The sequence below is a fragment of the Temnothorax americanus genome, unplaced genomic scaffold (genome assembly GCF_048541705.1).
Source record: "Temnothorax americanus isolate GAGA-0224 unplaced genomic scaffold, ASM4854170v1 Scaffold55, whole genome shotgun sequence".
Classification (NCBI taxonomy): domain Eukaryota; kingdom Metazoa; phylum Arthropoda; class Insecta; order Hymenoptera; family Formicidae; genus Temnothorax; species Temnothorax americanus.
The window spans coordinates 223,076-238,152 of record NW_027509705.1 but is presented as its reverse complement, the minus strand read 5'-3'; positions in this window follow the sequence as shown (position 1 = coordinate 238,152).

The window sequence follows — 15,077 nt, the reverse complement described above, 5'->3', positions numbered from 1 at the left end:
TTGAAAATGCTTTTCCACGATTGCAGTACATATATCAATGATCCCAGGAAATTCTAATTTTATATGGAAAACGAGAAACAATTGAATTACAGATTTCCTTACCTACTTTTATCTCGATCAATATGGCGTCTCAAGTTGTAGACGAACTGTCAACTCATCATCATAACAGACTTTATATAACATCAGTTGCAAAATACTTGGCGTTTTTTTTTTACATTTTTAATGTCTTTTTTAGGTGGATTTATTTATATCATAAGTGAATAATTTATGTTCATAATTATAAAAAATTATAGAAATTGCTTATTTTTTAGATGTTATTATATGTAATATTTTGTATGACCTCTCTTAGAAGAAAAAAATGCCAAATTCTTCAAACTTTGTCAGGTGATGAGTATTATAATAATAAAGCATTGTGCTAAGTTTGAACAAGTTTGCGAGGCCCGTTCAAAAGTTATAACAATTTGAATTTAACATGGGCTCTTATGGGAATTCATCAAGTTTCACTATTTTTTCAACTTCATTTGAGAAATTAATATCGAAGAAAATATGGCATCCTTTTAAAACTTTGCAGAAATATTAATAAACATCTTACAAACAAATTAGAACCAAAAAAATTATGACTTCAAGGATATTTTCTGAAATATTGAATAAAAAGCAAACACAGAGAACAGTCTCGCTTGGTCTCGCGGAACTCGTAAGTACAGAGATCCGGCAACAGCGCACTATGACGTCACATTAGAACCTCTCTCTCCGTCACTCTCCGTAAAGGATAACAAATACTACAAAGGTCCGTTACTTTTTCCAATAGAGCCTCCTGTGTATCGAAATAAATATGCTCCGAGCACGTGTAATATACAGACGCATCGTTTGAGATTAGTTTTCGCTTGCGTTACGAAAATGCCGAAAGTAAAACGTTACATGTGGAAAGGAAAAGTTGTCACTGAAAAAGTGTACAATCAACGGTTAGCACAGACAAATACTGGGAAACGTAATTTGAGTCGAAACCACACCAGATGATTGTAACAATTCCATGGCACATGTAACGTTTTACTTTCGGCATTTTCGTAGCGCAAGCGAAAACTAACCTCAAACGATGCGTCTGCATATTACACGTGCTCGGAGCTCGGAGCACACTTCGCGTTCACGCAGCTGATGTCGAGTGAGATCAATGCTACCAACTTACAGAAAATGCGACGTTGTCGCGATCAAAATACTTTTTTATGAGAGCTATTGTATTTAATTTATTAATAAATGACGTATGTAAATAAATAACGTAATATAATTTTATTAGTTGTTTTATAAACAGTAATTATTATGTCTTGTTACTTTTTAAAGATTTTCACACTTTCAGATTTTAGTTCGTGTCAGTTGCAAGTCAGGTACAGTCTTTCTAAAAATCATTAAAAGTAAAAGTTTACATACGAGAAAATATGCATAAAAATGTCTCTATAGCTCTTAAAAACACAGGCAACCGTTATTTTAAGGAGGTTCGATGGCTTCATCGGAGGGAGTAGTGGGACGCGGGGGTTCTGGAAACAGCGCACTAGCGTTTGAAGTAGTGGGAATGAAGGGGATTGCTCTGATTGGTCGCCGCGTGCGTATAATGCGTGCTGCTGTTCACGTCGTTCACGACCGTGGCAGTCTAGCAGACGAAAAATCAAGCAATTTATGCTTTAATAATTAATTTTTCTACAAAATGTGCGGTAACCTTCCCCGTTCTTTCGCTCATTTATTTGTAAAATTATTAAGTTACATGTGCATATTTTTCTTTCCTTATTATTTGCATTTTTTCTTGCACTTATTTCATTCTGAAGGTATATGCAATATATCATTTCCCATAAAAACCTATGTTAAAAATGCAGCCAGTTTTATAAAATTTTAATATGTTGTTTTGGAATGCAAAATAGAATTATGTGAATTTTTTGGGAATTTTTTACCGTCCTGTTTTGAAAAAAATCTAATCCAAAAATTGTACTTTTTAAGTTTTTGGAGTAGATTTTTTTCAAAACGGGACGGTGAAAAATTCCTAAAAAATTCACATAATTCTATTTTGCATTCCAGAACAACATATTAAAATTTCATAAAACTCTGCATTTTGTTGTAGCCATCGAACCTCCTTAATAAAATATTAATATAAATATTACTTTCCAGTAAAAAATATCTTCTTAAATATGTTAATTAGCTTTATGTGTTACGTTTCTTAAACTTTTGGCAGAGATCTTACGGGTCATACAACCTTACTGGAGCCGGAGAACGTCCTTAAAAGATGTTTTGTTGCTATATGAATCGTGCAGTGATTAATTAGTAATTCCGTGAATTTCTTATTGAGGTATTGGAACACCATCAATTCTCAAGTGTATATTTTATAAACAAAGCTGTATACAATTCTTAATTTTCTTTCGTTTTTATTTCCGCTATTATATCATATCTAAACAGCATGTGCTGCATATATCTCATTTAAACGCTACGGTATACTGCTCTAATTATAATTTCAAACAAAGAAATAAAAAAAAGTTAACCCTAAAAACTAATAAGAACTAAATAAGCTGCGAACACACAGTGAGTTCGATTTTTCAAAAGTATCCAATCACTTATATATTATAATAAGATATTCACAGTTATCTTGACTATTTGATATTGTAATAAACAGATAATGTTGCCAAACAAAGACAAATGGGTAAAGGTAGGAGTTCTAAGTGATTCTGTGCCCTTGTGTGAGTGCGGCCAGTTTAGTTATATAGATTCGTTGTCACAAGTCATTTGAAAATAACGTGACTCTCTTAAAATGAGTATTCTAATACCTAATGAAGATATATCTTTTTTTGTAAGACCAGATATTTCAGTTATTTAATTGGCTTATACATAAAGTATAACACATAACATTTTATATTTATCTATTTATTTATTTTTTAAAGAGAAAATATAATTAGAAATGTTCGCGGAATTAAGATATTGGAAAGACAAAAGTACATTCTGCACGTATCGTCTTTATAGTAATTTATAGTTTTTAAAATTAGATTATTCTCTTATAGTGTAAACTATAATAATTGACAACATTCTGCGCTTTTTCTTAAATGTATAAAATATATTGTATTATATTTATCATACAAGTCTGTAAATTGCTTGCATTTTACAAATAATATTATATTACATGCAATTACTATATAATAATTTTAATTACAATATACAATTTTTTGTCATGTACTGTGACGTTGCGGCCCGCCGCTTCGTGGCAGCGCCCCGCCGCCGTCACAAGGCGCGGAATTTTGCGCCCGGGGACGAGCCAAAGAGGCGACGACGAGATCTCCAGGGGCTAAAAATTTAATATTGTTTCCGCATTCTGATTCCAATTTTTATTTCATATGTAATTGTAATACGCGCGGCGCCTCACCCATGCACACCACGGCGAATTTTCGAGGGAGTACCGGTAACGAAAGGGGTCCGGGAAGACCAAGGACCGAGAAGGGGAGGCGAGAGCGGAAACTACAGGGATCACGGGCGGTGAGAGCAACGCGGCAGGCGTGCGACGCGTGAGGCAGCGATCATCAGCGATGGACCGGCCTCAGCAAATTACCTCCATGAAATACCGGCCCGCGGGATGGCTGGCCACCGCCCCAAGGTCAAACCGGAGGCACACCGGCCAGAACAAAGTCCAGTCCACTGCCCAGGGACAAATTGGAGGAATCGCTACGCCGCCGGGGCAGTTGCACTCCTTCGAGTGCTCCCGTTCGTGAGCGATATATTACGTGAATCGAATGAGAAAGAAAAAAAAATAAAGGTAATATATTTCATAAATTAATTTTATTTTAAATAAATGCAAAATTAATTTTCAATAAATAAACTATAATAATGAAGTTATAATAATAATGCAACAAATAATTTGAAATTAATAAAGATACTTATCATTATAATAACTTATTATTTATTTATAATATTATAATATTTTAATTTATAAAAATATAAAAAATTTTGGTTTAAATACTGTTAATAAGTCTTTAATCATGACTTTAGAAATATGATTTTAAGATAATAATTATTTTTTTGCAAATAAAACGAGTTAATTAGTTTAGGCGTAAAAATTTTGTTTTTATCGCAGCTTATTAAAATCGTGTAAATTTTAATAATAAATTCAACTTTGTATTATTTACAGATCATGAACGTATTCAATCAAAGGAATTCGAAGAAGAATCCGATGACGATACCGACAACACCGAGCTCACCGATGATGTAAATGAAAGTTCATCAGAAATTGAAAGTTTGATTACAGATTATCCAGATGAATAAATTAATAATTTTAATAAATAAAGTTAATTAATTTTTTATAAGCGTATATTTGCATAATGTTGATTACTTTGATATATAGTTTTATTTTTAAATTACTTTATTTCTGATTATTACATAATTAATTACACATCATTCCACTAGTAATAAGCACAAAATCGTTTACGTTTTTCCTTTTGGATAAATAAAATCTTTTTCAATGAGTAATACGTTAATAATATTTAGAGATACGGCGGGCAACGAGGTACCGGCGCGCTCGTGCAGACGACTTTAAAGGGGGTGCCAGACCAATTTTCCAGCCAGTACAAGTAACCAAACTTATTTTTTTATAATTTTATATATTTAAACTACCATCTTGACAAGTTACAGCTCTAATCAAATGATTCTACAAATCGACTTTTTACAACGACTTTGGGAGGATGCCAGACTCATTTTTCAATGTCAGTTGCATGCCAGACTCTTCTAAAACATTCCTTTATACAAAAAACAGTAAATATATAAAAGCTCAGCACTAATCAAATTCTTCCAACATAAGTGTTTTTACGACAAGATCAAAAGCGCCGCAACGCCCATTCCAGCGAGACAGCGCAGCCAGACTCTGCATTTCATCAACAACACTATTAAAACAAGAGCAATTACTTTGTTCCAAGACTAATCAAATCGCTGACACTTTTGTGTCGTTACCTCCCGGGCTAATACGTGGCGTTCACGCGCTCCGAGCTTGACGTACCGTCCCCTCGCAATCTTTCCTGCGAGATCTTATTTTCTATTTCCCTGATTATTTCGTGTTTACTGTCAGTGTTCCATATTAATTGTAATAGCATATTTTCTTGGCTGCACTATCGCCCACTAGTGCAACACTAGTGCAACACTAGTGCAACTCTATTGGGTAGTGCAGGGCAGTGCTGGGCGGTAGTGCAGCCAAGAAAAAACGCTATAAGTTTCGTCCTACTGTATTTCTCTGATCTAATCGCAGCGTCTTCTGCGCGTTTACTATACGATAACATAGTACTTCGTTCATTCTGGCATCCGCGCTATCATTATTTTATTTGTTTCATTTCTGACGCTCGCCTGATTGATTATATGATTTGTCAGATTGACCGAAGCCGAATCGGGCTTTATTGTTTCACCCGCGAATTACTAAAGAATAAATGTTATTTTTGATTTGTTAATTGCTTGAGTTCGTGGCCTTATTTATGGTGTGTCACCCCGCCGAATATCGCGCCGCCCTTCATCACCCCCGCCCCAGCCCTTAGGTCGAGCTAGCCGATTCCTCGCACATCCGCACGTTTCGTCTCGTGTGTCTCGTCTTGGTTTTCTTTCGCGATTTTGCGGACGCGAATTTACGCGTCTGGCGCCCAACAGCAAAATCGTTTCGCGGAAGTGTCGGAGGTGTGAGGGAATCATCGGAGAGGCCTATCACCTTTCTCTCCGTTTTCCCCTTTTGATCCGGCACACGTCCCGGCGCGGTCCGGGAGTGCAAAAAGCCGTGACAGTACATAAACGCAAAATATGCATACCTTATGAGAGGAGAAATCATTGAGGTACCGCGGCTTACAGGAAGTTTTTCTATCGGATAAAGATTTGCAATCTGTGGCTGCAATCCTGATGCATTATAGATGCATTATAGAATATCCGCAGCAGGTCTCCAAGGTAAAGAGCCTCTAGTCGATAGACTAATGCAGGTAAGGGAAGTCGGCAAATTGGATCCGTAACTTCGGAATAAGGATTGGCTCTGAAGAGCGGGGCGTGTCGGGGTTGGTCGGGAAGCGGGTTTGGCTGACGTGCCGGGCCTGGGCGAGGTGAACCGATCGGCGTTCTCGCGCCGGTCCCGGGGATCCGAGCTCGGTCCCGTGCCTTGGCCTCCCGCGGATCTTTCTTGCTGCGAAGCTTCCGTGGCGGCGCGAGCCGTCATGCATGCATCTTATGCAGGTTTCCCGATTGATTCTAAAAATATCTCACGCCACTATGATTCTCGGTACGTTCATACTATAACTATAACTATAGAAATTGTGATTTTCTTTAAAACAGGGCACACACACATGTGTGTATGTCCTGCTTTATAGAAGTTGTGATTTTTTTTTAAAGCAGGGCATACACACATGTGTGTATGTCCTGCTTTATAGAAGTTGTGATTTTCTTTAAAGCAGGGCACACACACGTATATATTAGTTATTTATGCCTTCTAATACTCAAAATAACTGCTATATTTTTGAAACATTTTTTGTTAATAACTTTTTAACGAATAGCGAGCGACGGCTAAAACCTACTGAAGGTCACTCGGGGTCATGACCTTGACAACATATATCAAGGTCATTAAAATCGGTGAGGTCGCCAAACTTTTTTTTGTTAATAACTTTTTAATAAAAAACAAGCGACGGCTAAAACCTTCCAAAGGTCACTCAGGAGGGTGACCTTGACAACATATGTCAAGGTCAAGGTCATCGGAGGGTGGTCCCTATTACTGCATAATTACCATTATACATTTGTAATAGAAAAATACAATATGAGTAAAATAACTATATTAAATACACAAAAGAAAAAATGAATGGTTATTATAGAACAGTCCTTTCTTTTGAATTATGAAAAGGAAAATATATTTCTTAGATTCTTTGATAGAATTCTGCATCATGAGGTAATGTTCTTTATAAAAAGAATAGAACTTAGTATATACGCATAATGTATCTTAACAAAGTCAAGCTTAGAATTATCTATTATTTATAGAAGAAAGGATCGTTCAAAACATCGACATAACTCAAATTAAACACATGAATATCAGTGTAGATATAATTCAGAACATCAGGGAAATAATGCATCAATCGTTTAGTTAAATTAGAAATAATGGTTATCGGCCTTGTGGATAATATTCTTCGTAAGTAGAATGTTGACTGAGCATTACAGAACTTGTTTATAAAATCACGACAAAGGAATATATTATAACATAAGTAATTATTAAGACACGAGCGATAAATACTACAAGAGCAACTACAAAGGCAATGAATACAAAACAAGCATTTAATACGACATAAGTAATAAGTTTCAAATAAGTGTATTGAATTACACTTTTAAGAGGCCTTCGATCTTTGATTGACTCATTACTTCAGTAAAATAAAACGCACAATCAAATAATCATAAATCGCAAAATAAAGCACGGTTAGAATACAAAACCAAATATAGAGAAATATTGTTGAAACGCAATCAAACGGTTATTGTAGTTAAATCTTATTATAATGAAGTCTCAAATAGTACGCAGGTACGCTCTGTTATGTTATCACGCAAGAAGACACTAAGTATCACTTTTATTACGCTCGATTATTTACGCGTTAATGAAACAAATACAATATTGAATGAATCGTTAAATAAATGGTTGCAGGCAAAAGAAAAGGATTGACGAATATTAATTTGACTGAGCTCATTTATATGATTTTGACTCGAAATTAAATGTGCACCTCAAATGAGTTGACTTGCTCTCCGAATTCAGCAAGTTGCAAATTTGTAACCGTCAGGGGTTTAATTATCCCTTGCGGATCCCTTGAGTAACGTTAGGTGAAATTCTAACGCTCGTACTAAAACGGTTACCTCGGAATTGATGAGTTTAACTTTGAGTATATCTGAGTTCCTCAATGACTTCTCGTATAAAGCAAAAAAATGTTTTCTTCGAACGTTCCTAGGATGGTCGTCCTCTTCGAGTTCAACAGCGCAGCCGGAATGATTCCACAGAGCCTGTGACACCTTTGTTGCAATGACCGTTGTTTCCAGAATTAATTGTTTAACAATCAACCGAAATGTTAATGGCTTTACGTTAAGCAGCACCTCTCAATCACTTCCCGATTCTACGACTCTATACATATAATTCACTGCGAAAAGTATGACGCAATTCAGTACGTTACGCTCAACTAATACGTGTAAACGGGTCGGCGACTGAAAGACGAATGCTTGCTCGCCGAGCTGCACGCCCCTCCCGACATGCTCAAGCATGCGCGGTAAACTTGCGCCTCGCCGCCTGGGACGCAACGTAGTCGGCGCCGCTTGCGCGCATTTTCACCGGCCTACGCAAAATGCGTGGCCTGACCTATCGCATTACAACTGCCAATAATGGCCGCAAAAAAACACAACCTCTCTCTCTCTCTCTCTCTCTCTCTTTCTTTCAACTTCAAACAGATATGTATATCAAATTATTTGCGTATTTACACACGCAAACACGTACACACACGTCATTTATAGCGTTTTTCATTGGCAGAACTGGTGCGCACTCAGTGCACATTAAGGCCGTTGTACACTGATTTAATCTCTAATATTTAAAGTAAAATGCAAATATTTTGACTGATAAAATACCTAGTACATATTTTACCAAATAGTGCAATAAAGAATATTGAGGATTTCATGATTTAACCCGTTTATTAAACATACGCATTACGTTGATTTGTGTACAACGGCTTTAATGTGCACCGAGTGCGCACCAGTTCTGCCAAAGAAAAACGCTATTAGTATTGAATGTAGTCGGGAAGAATGCAAGAAAGGAATCTAGCTATTCGCCATATTGTAATATTTATTCCGATAGAATATTTTGTTAGAATTCAATTTTACTTAAATTCTAAAATTTTATAAATTAAATTTAGAAGTTAGATTTTATAAATAAAATTCCTAATAAATAGGGAGCAACAAATAAAACGTCTATGCAGTATTATGGAGTTGAAAACATATTAAGAATAAATCTATTAAGATGATTATGATTATAGTGTTTTCTGAATAATTGTGAAAGATTATTGATATTCTTATATGCTATATGTATATTCTTAAGAATTGTTAAAATTTGTATATATTTGAAGTATTTTACAATAATATATTTATTTACTCATTCCAAACCATTGAGATCCTATAGTCCAGAAAATATAAAACAAATCGGTTTTTTCGTATATGGAATATGTTCTATTTTAATAATTGTATTATGAGATATTTTAGACTCAGTTATCATGTACCCTCTGTAAAGGTGACCTTCTATATTATCATTATATGAATATGATGTAATAAGGATATAAATTCTGCATCTGTTGATCGATTCCGCACCTGCATTTAGTAACAATAATATTTATCTTATCTTTCTTGGAATAATTTTACATGATTAATATTTAATTTTACATTATCTTATTAATTAAATACTAATTAATTTTGCAATAAATGTTTTGCTAATAATATATTGAACAAAACACATTGACTTTTTTTTATGCAGATTTAAAGTAATTAAAAAATGTACACTTTATTATATATGCGAAATTATTTTTTTCGACCTTTTGTAAATATACTATATTTAAATTTATTTTATGTTTGTGTTATATTTATATAGTAATAGAAAAGTAAATGTCATAAAAAGCCATTGCTGAAATAAATAAAGTAAGCCGTTACAATATTTGCTTACATAATAAAAAATGATTTTAACTGCTTCCTCCGTGTATGACCAGATACAGCTACAAGCCTAGGTAAGTCATCATTCGAAGCTCTATTGTTGATTTTTTGTTTAGGATTTGACTTTAATAATATGTAGCTATTAGCTCCTCCAAACCCAAAAGAATTGATACCTACATAACCACCCTCCCATTCTGTTGGTTCAGTAACGATCTTTATTCTTCCTTCGATAATAGCAGTTAACTCTTTTCGCGGACGTTTCAAGTGTATAGTAGGCGTAATTATACCAGTTTCCATCGCTAATAATACCTTTAAGAAATCACATCTTTTTATTAGCAGTAATTATAGTAGTTATTTTATATAAATGCATTATATACATATATATTATAATTGTAACAATATCAAAAAATATAAATTGCTATAATCACATTTTAAGCAAAGTCAGTGTTAAATCATTTTATTACAAATGTACCTTTGCGAACAGTACAAAATAAAAATATTTTATTAAAATACATAAATTTTTCTTGTAAAAAAACTTGGCGCTGCTAGACCTCGAAATTTTAAATAAATAAACTTATTCTATACTTAATTATAAGCCGCATTATCCGCCGTCCGCGTCGTCACGCACACTCATATCACTCATTCCCACATCCACGCTGATAATCATTTATTATTACTCCCATCGCATTCTTTTCTGAATTATTTTTATTTATTGTTGTCCTTATTTATTTAAAATTTCGAGGTCTAGCAGCGCCAAGTTTTTTTACAAGAAAAATTTATGTATTTTAATAAAATATTTTTATTTTGTACTGTTACCTCTGTAATTCTTTGTGGCCATTAAAAAATACACATGTAAATAACTTTGTATTTAAATATCTTGTATTCCCTTGTTAAATTTAAATAAAATTTTTTAATCTTATAAAATTGTTATTATACATTCTTTTCTAATTGACACAATGTAAAGATTTTTCAAAGTAGTGCAACAATTATTTTTTGAGGCAATATACATGTTCTCTCTGTAATTGGCGCTCTAATTTGAAGAGATATCATTTCTTTTTTGTAATTGTAATAGATCACTTGAAACGCGACTCTTCTTTTTGATAAGGTAACATAATTTTGTGACGTGTATCACTTGGGTTATAATTTTTCGGAAATAAAAATACTACTGCTTAGATTTTTTCGAGATTTTTCGAGATATAAAGATCTACCACTTGTTACTTAGGTTTTTTCGAGGTATAATACTACCATTTTCTTTTTTTTAGGTAACAACATATACACTACTATACGTGTACTTGGCGCCTTTTTTTTACCTTTTTTTAAAAAAGGTAATTTTGTGCGAATATCACGCCTTTTTGTAGTATATTACGCATTGTATATAAACAGTATGTACAGGATAAAGCTATTTGGAGGTATAATACTACCACTTTGTTTTTTTCGAGGTAACAACATAACAGGGTAACAACATAATACATATACACTATTATGCGTGTACTTGGCGCTCTTTTTTACCTTTTTTTTTAAAAGGTCATTTTGTACGGATATCACGTCTTTTTGTAGTGTTACGCATCTTAATCTTATAAACAATATATCTTATAACCTTATAAACCGTATATAATACAAGGTATGAAGCTAAAAGTGTTACGGACTATTATTTAAAAAAAAAACAACAATTTAATATTTTGCTTAGTTTTTTTAAAATAATAATCTGTAACCCTTTTAGTTGTACACCTTGTATATATTGTTCAATTTCAACATAAAACATAATCGCAATAAAGCATGATTAATGTTAATAAGTCATTAACTGTAAAATTCTTTATTTATTTTTATTTGCGTGTCTTACTGAATGTTGTTCGCAACTGTATATGTACCGATATCTTCAGGTATCGATATTTTGGATAATTATTTTTACGTCAGACATAATTTTAATTCATCCAATTTTTATTATGTCTAGACATAATTTTTGTCCAATTTTTATTATGTCTAGACATAATTTTAATTCAGCGATTTTTATTATGTCATGACATAATTTTAATTCTGCCGCTAGGGAAATTTAAGTCGATTGTTATGAATCAAGCTTGAATTCAATGTTTAGGTGTCCTAGGTTGCCGATGACGAGGTCCACATAGCGCGCTCTATAGTTTTCGGTGTCCAGGTGTATTAATACCTTGAATTCGATGGCCACGTGTTCCAAGTTGCCGATGACAAAGTCCACATAGTGCGCTTCGTAGTTTTCGGTGTCTACATGTATTAATACCTCGAATTTGATATCTACGTGTCCTACATTGGGTGCGTTCAGCCGATACTTCGCTAGCCTAGCAATCGTGAACAGTTGCTCGTTTTCGCTCGTTTCCTCTCTTTTGACCTACTGGATTAAAAAGAGAGAAAACGAGCAAAAACGAGCGACTGCTCACGATTGCTAGGCTAGCGGAGTATCGGCTGAACGCACCCATTCAGATTTAAAGTTATTAATACACCTAGACACCATAAACTATGAAGCGCACTATGTGGACCTCGTCATCAGCAACCTGAGACACCTAGACATCAATTTCAAAGTATTGATACACGTAGACACCGAAAACTACGGAGCGCAATATGTGGACCTCGTCATCGGCAACCTGGGATACCTAAACATTGAATTCAACATATTATTACACCTGGACACCGAAAACTACAAAGCGCACTATATGGACCTCGTCATCGGCAACCTGGGACACCTAGACATCAAATTCAACGTACGATTACACCTGGACACCGGAAACTATGAAGCGCACTATCTGGATCCCATCATCGGCAACCTGGGATACGTGGACATCGAATTCAAAATATTAATACACGTAGACACCGAAAACTACGGAGCGCACAATGTGGACCTTGTCATCGGCAACCTGGGACACGTAGACATCGAATTCAACGTATTATTACACCTGGACACCGAAAACTATAAAGCGCACTATCTGGACCTCGTCATCGGCAACCTGGGATACATAGACATCAAATTCAAGCTTGATTCATAAGAATCGACTTAAAAATTCCCTATCGACACTTTCTGCCAAGCGTAGAGAACCTTCTTTTCCGTTGACTCAATATTTATTATATATATATCTGATTTACCTAAATAGAAATCTTCCTCCTGACCGATAAGTCTATCGACCTAATTTCGAAATACGCGCGCGATATCGAAACTGGCGACAACCTGCGCCGCCAGCGTCGAAAAAGTGAAAGGGACGTTTCTCTGATAATCATAATAATATTGAGACGTCGGCGTTAGGAGGAGGAGGAGTATCTTAAAAATAAATTTTCGCATTTGGACTTTGCGTCGCAATATCTCCGCTCGTAGGGCACGTAGCGGAATATTATGAGAGAAACCCCCCCCTAATTGGACCCCAAGCTATCGATCAAGCTTACTTAGAACTTGATTCGTTCACTCGTTATCGAGATCTCAACATCTCGGGTACTCGCAACCCGTCGCGTCGCGTAAAAGAGTCACGGTCGGTCTCGCTCCGCGTGTACTTGGCGCGAGACACTGCCGTGTCTCTTGATAAGTTGGAAATATATGTATAAATACACACAGATATATTATTAGACTAAAAAAATAAAGAATAAATTTATTTTGTCTGGAATGTGAACATTGGTCGCACTTTCCTAATAACAATTTTGGTTTTAATTTTAATACTATTTATCTTATTATCTGTGGACTCTACGATTAGGTTGTGGAGCCAAACTTTAGTAAAATAATCTTCCAGCTGTTGGTATACATATGTAGAATTAGTCTATGACATATACTTGTGAGATATATACTGATATATATGATTTTTTAAATAAATTTATATTGCCCGAGCGCCGCGTATTTAAAGAGAATACAGTGATATGCTGTACGAAATATCGCAATTCCGGTTTATTTAAAAAAATATTTTTCGGCTTTCAGGTGGTATTAATTTATTAAAAAATCATACAACATTGCTACTGTCGGGAACTCTTTAGAAAATGCTTCAGTATGCTTAGAACTATTCGAAAAATATTTTAGATAAACCGGAACTGCGACATTTCGTACAGCATATCACTCTATTCTCTCTAAGTACTCGGCTTTCGGGTGATATTAATTTATTAAAAAACCATACAACATTGCTAGTGTCGGGAACTCAAGGGAAAATGCTTCAGCATGTTCAGAACTATTCGATAAATATTTTACATAAACCGGAACTGCGACATTTCGCGTACAGCATATCACTCTATTCTCTCTAAGGGTGCTGTCACATGACAGTCAGAAATTCGGAAAACGGAATCTCGGAAAAGTAACGGAGAGGGGTCAACCAATCAGAGTCAGCTCAATCGGTGCGATTTTTCAAGGGCCGGGCTCCTCATGGAACGACTTTTACGGCAAACTAAATGGCATTCTAACCTTAACATATTTTTAAATTAAAGAAATTTCTATATAATTTTAAAGTATAATAAAAAATACGTCAAAGCTTTATTTTTTAATAGACTCTACTACTACGGTAAGTATCTTTTTTCTTCTAAAACAATAAAAATAATTTTTTCAATTTTTACTTATTCCGGAAATATCAGTCCATGGGGAGCCGGGGCCAATTGTCGGTGTCGTTGCGCAGCTTTTACACGATATAAAAAACCTGCGCAACGACACTTAATTATCGAACCGACAGTTGTCGGTAGGCAAGAACGGAATACGGGCCCAGTCATGAAAATCGTTACTCTTCCGAGATTCCGTTTTCCGAATTTCTGACTGCCATGTGACAGCACCCTAATTACGCGGCGCTTAGACGGTATTAATTTTAAACCGGAACTCCATCAAGATTTCGTCGGCATCTCACTCTATGTTACGGAAAACTAGCAGATAATTTTTTCAATGAACTTTTTTGACAAAATCACCAGAACTATCGTTAAAAAATATCAGGAACTATAGAACTCGACTGTATATGCGAGAAAAACTCTCTTTTATTTTTGATCTGCTACGAGAAGTTAGCAGATAATTTTTTCGATTGACTGTTTTTTGGGTAAAATCACCAACTATTACTAAAAAGTATTTCAGAAACTATAGAACTCGACTGCATGTGACAAGAACTTCCTTTTATTTTTGATCCGCTGGAAAATGATATGCCAACTTCACAGACACGAATTAATGAAATGTAATTTGTAATTTTCAACATAAATTACAAGGATTATTTTCTTATATACATATATATTGTGACGTTGCGGCCCACGTAGCGAGACACTTTCTGGTCGTCCGTCGGCGAGTCCGAAAGTTCTTCTTAAGATACGCGATAGCCACCCCGAGTCGGGAAAATCTGTTACGCTGCGACGATCCTCCGTACGAGGTGACGGCGAGGAGCCCTACGAGGAGACATCACATCGATGAGGTTGCCCGCAGTAATTAA